This window comes from Berghia stephanieae, chromosome 12 (genome assembly GCF_034508935.2).
Source record: "Berghia stephanieae isolate SIO BIC M18660-M18661 chromosome 12, UCSD_Bste_1.3, whole genome shotgun sequence".
Lineage (NCBI taxonomy): Eukaryota > Metazoa > Mollusca > Gastropoda > Nudibranchia > Aeolidiidae > Berghia > Berghia stephanieae.
In genome coordinates this window covers 30,392,987-30,397,844 of record NC_088371.1, presented here as the reverse complement: position 1 = coordinate 30,397,844, position 4,858 = coordinate 30,392,987, and the positions used below count along the sequence as shown (strand labels likewise).

Here is a 4,858-nt window from a genome sequence, read left to right as displayed (position 1 = left end):
GTACGCAAAGTACTTGGGCTCCTAAATTTTTACAAGAAATACATTTACAACTTCGCGCACATCGCGACACCGCTAACAAATCTGACAAAGAATGGGTCACCGAACAAAATTGTTTGGACAGAAGTGTGTCAGAATAGCTTTAACCAATTAAAGGCATTACTCTGTTCAGAACCAATTCTTAAATTACCCGACATATCAAAAGAATTTGTTGTAAGAACTGACGCGTCTGATAAGGGCATCGCAGGTGTACTATTACAGGAACATGAGGGAACTCTAATGCCTTGCTTATATGCAAGCAGAAAATTATTGGACAGAGAATCACGATACTCTGTAATAGAGCGTGAAGGACTGGCCATCGTCTTTGCTTTAAAGACATTCAGCAGATATCTACTGCTAAAAGAGTTTGTGGTCGAAACGGACCATAAACCACTCACGTACATAAGAAATAACAAAATGAATAATAGTAGAGTACTAAGGTGGAGTCTATTTTTGCAAAGTTACACTTTCAGTATCTCTCACATACCAGGCTGTGAAAATATTCACGCCGACCTACTTTCTCGATTAGTGTAAACACGTGAGAAGGGTATAACTTAACCTCCCATGCATACTGTTAGTTACCTCGCAAACTATGCCAAATCAGAACGCACAAATTCGATAATTTTATTTGTAAACATGATGACCCAACTTAATGTAACATTGAGTATTGTTTGGATATATATACCATACCCATTCATGATTTGGGAAATCTTCTCTTTATCTATCATTGTTATGAATTTTCACTCATTTATGATTAATAATTGAAATGTCAATATTCCATTTACATTTTCATTCATTTCATTCAGTAAATTACCTTCATATCATCGACTTAAATCATGCTTCATTGCCATCACTATTGTTTATCACAATGATTTGTAATCACATTGCCATCATGTTGTTCATCACAATGATTTGTAATCACAATCTTTCATTGTTATTGTCACCCATTCATATACCTACGTTAATATAAACATTTCCATGTCTAGTTAATAAATAATTTAATTGTAGCACAAATCATAACAATGGATTAATGCTAGAGTATCATGATAGTAAATTTACTTCCGTTTGTAAAATCTATCTTTCCCATAATGGTAAAAGAGTATATTTTAAACGTGGGTGGGGGGTGTATACTGGAAGATTTTTATCTTTTGGGACTTTGTAGATATTATATCTACACCATTAAGACGCCGGAGCTTTTAACTTTGATTGTATAATCTTCAAGGATCAAACCCAAGCCCGCTGTCAAAGGACTACACAATAACTTCTTACCAATTGCCTGGAAGTGGAATTTTACGAGTCCAATCCTGTTATCAGAGGAATAGATCATCCAAGCCCATCAACTGCCTGGAAACGTAAACTTATGAACCTGACATATTATCATAAGTTACGTAAAATATTCATATCTCTATTTGTAACTGCCACGATCACTGTTTATCTCTTTTAATTAAATTTCATCATTATTTTTATTTCATTGTAAACAAATCGTTAATTGTTTTTCATTTATAGTAACTAGTAAATTCTGGGGCCTCATTCTACATATATCTTTATGCATAGTCGAGTAGCTCTTTACTCACTTGAGACCATGACACTAATACTACTAATACTACAACTGTTACTACTATCAATACTAATACTACTTCTATCACCACCATCGCCACTGCTGTCACACCGAGTACTACTATATTTGGCTAATAAACAACTAAAAGAAACGATCCAGCCAGATTTTGCCGACCGCACAAAAAGGCGTATGGTTTATGGACTGTTTCCTTGTTGGTGGACACGCGGCCTAGGTGTTAATACACGGAGACGGAGTGTGTGTGTAGTCCATCTCAAAAATAGGGTGACAAAAGATATATTACGATCTCTGTACATTTTGTACATCTGACAAAAAACTACAAGATAGAAGAGCATTAAAGACAAAATAATCTTCGTAAATTTCTAAAGGAACTTATTGAAAAAAATAGCAGTTTTATTTTTCTTATAGTTATGAGATATTTTGATACTTTGAATTAATTTTTTAAATTATATATTTTATTATCCATTAAAAACCCCCAACAAACAACATTGGTATTTTTAATATTGTTATCACAGTTTAAAATACTTTATCAATATTATCAGTGTTAGGTTACCGCGTCTGTTTGTTGTAGGTTTTTTTTATTGGTGGGTTTGGGGGGGGGGGGGGGGGGGGCGTCTTTTTTTGAAAATGTTGTGTTCATTAAATAAACACTGCTATCTCCATTTATCACATTTATTATCTTTTTGTACAATAAAAGTGCCATAGATCACTGCTGATCAAAATAGCATTTATTTCTTCGCGAATATTACGGATTCTCCACTAGTGAATAAAATATCACTTGTCAATTAAAGTGGGAGAATTGATCTTTCCCTGATGACAAGACCAATGAAACATCTTTCTCGCTCAACACACTCATATTGTTTCCAATAGTCTATTATGTTCATGTTACGTTGTCCAAAAAAAGTATGATTAAAACTGTTATCACACTTGAGTAAAAATCTTTTGTACCGATATCTGTGGGACAATTAGAAATAGTTATATTTGGAATATCCACATCATCATCATCATCATCATCATCATCATCATCATCATCATCATCATCATCATCATCATCATCATCATCATCATCATCATCATCATCATCATCGTTGTATTCATTATTGATAGTTTTTTATTATCATTATCATTATTGATAATCTATTCTTTTTATTATTATTATTATTATTATTATTATTATTATTATTATTATTATTATTATTATTATTATTATTATTATTATTATTATTATTATTATTATTATTATTATCATTTTTATAAGAAATGTCCCGATTACGATCTTAATTAAAATTAACCGAAAACACTGTTATCGATGAATGAGGAATACCTCTGACATAAACTCCTTTTTAGTTTATATTTGGTGATGATTTTTGCTTTGTTAACATCAAATGTTTAAACGTATCACGTGCCTATTTGTGTTACAAAAACCTCTGTCAACGAAATTATTCTAAAATCTGAAAAATTATATCATAAGTGCAAAATATGCTCTCAAAGTGCCTTAAAGTGCATAAAAATTAACTAAAAATTTATTTTAGTTTTCAATATCTTGTAAATTATCCTTTAAGCGTTTTTGCTTTAGGATCACGTGATATTATGTCCAAAAGTATAAGATTATCCTTATTACCTTATTTTCCATCTTATTCAAATTTCATATATATCTTACCTCCAAATATTTCTTCATTATTTACGTGATCATAAGTCCTGAATAGCATTCAATAGTCTGATGTCACGTCCGCCCTGCAACGAGCAGTTTGGTTCTAAACAAAGAAATCGGTACCTTTTATTCCTCATGCTGGCTAGAACTTTTTCACATGTCATGTGATCAGACTACATAAAAGTCAAAACATGATTAGATTTACAATGTTTTTCTCCTCTGGATACACTTTTATGCATCGTCGGAGAAGTATTTCATAAGGGCGTCCGCCATTATTCCGATAGTTTAGAACCAGTTACTAAGTTACTATGCGTCATTACGAGGGATGTGACGTCACGACTGTTGAACCATTTTGATCGCCTCTCTAATATCATTTCATTAAGGTGTTCCGAGTTTAAACCCTCGTCCCCCTTCCCGCGCAGAACAGTCAATTCTTTTTTATATACTTTTGAATGTTTAAACACCCTATAAGTTTGCATGAAATTATGATATAGCCTATAAACAAATACAATACCGGTATGTGTGCCAGCAGCTGTGTAGGTTGTTTGTTGTCGTCTTTGTAAGTTGTCGTCCATGTGAATGTTAAAATTGTCGTTTCTACAGTTTGTTCATTTGGAATTCGAAAAAGGTAAATGATTTGATTTATCTCAAGTAAATCCTCTATACTATTAATGTTCAATTCTCACGTTCTCTCTCCCCCCCCCCCCTCTCAAATCTGTTCCACATCTTTTTCTACTTCCTCTTCCTCCTCCTCCTCCTCCTTCTCCTCCTCCTCCTCCTCCTCCTCCTCCTCCTCCTCCTCCTCCCCCTCATCCCTCATCTCATCTTCAAATTCTTTTACGTCTTCTTCCTCTTCCGCCTTCAATGGGTTTCAACAGTCGTGACGTCACTTCCCTCGTAATGACGCATAGTAACTTAGTAACTGGTACTAAACTATTGGAACAATGGCGGGCGCCCTTATGAAATACTTCTCCGACGAGCATAAAAGTGTAAATACAGGAGGACAAAAACATTATAAATCTGATCAGTTTTGACCTTTATACATTCTGATCACATGACATGTGAAAAAGTTCTTGCCAGCATGAAGAATAAAAAGTACCGATTTTCTTTCTTTAGAACCACGCTGGGCGGACGTGACTTCAGACTATTGAATCCAGTTTCACCGTATCACTCATTTTCTATAATTCAGCAATCTTTTCATCCCCACACAACGACCACAACTAATGCTTTGTAGGTTAGTAGGACATCCAATTTGAGACGATAGGGTCCTTGATGGGCCAAGTGCCGTTGCTTAAGTTGAATCCTTCGAAGCAACTCTTTCCTTACACGTTTTCTTCTTATTTACTTAACCGTGTGTCAAAGAAATTGTTGTGCGGCTATGTGGTCTAGTGGTATGACACTCGATTTCGGATCGGAAGGTCCTGGGTTCGAGCCTCGCTCGGCGCAACTGTTGAGTCCTTGGAAAAGACTCTTTATTCACATTCTTTCACCGTACTCAACTGTAAAATAAGTACCTGGCTGTTTACAACGTTGTCTCTGTCCGAAAAAAAAAAATTGTAACAGCCGTCATGTCCCGTCCTAAATGTTAAATGTTG

The 4,858-nt window shown here is 34.6% G+C and overlaps 1 protein-coding gene across 1 annotated transcript in view; it reads left to right on the top strand.

Annotated features, from left to right (window-relative positions):
- Positions 1-3,753: 3,753 nt before the first annotated feature.
- Positions 3,754-4,858, top strand: part of LOC144957835 (sulfotransferase 6B1-like) — a 7,580-nt gene continuing 6,475 nt past the window's right edge. The window contains exon 1 of the mRNA XM_078889296.1: positions 3,754-3,891. The gene's annotated coding sequence lies outside the window, so the exon portion shown is untranslated. The remainder of the gene's footprint in view (positions 3,892-4,858) is intronic.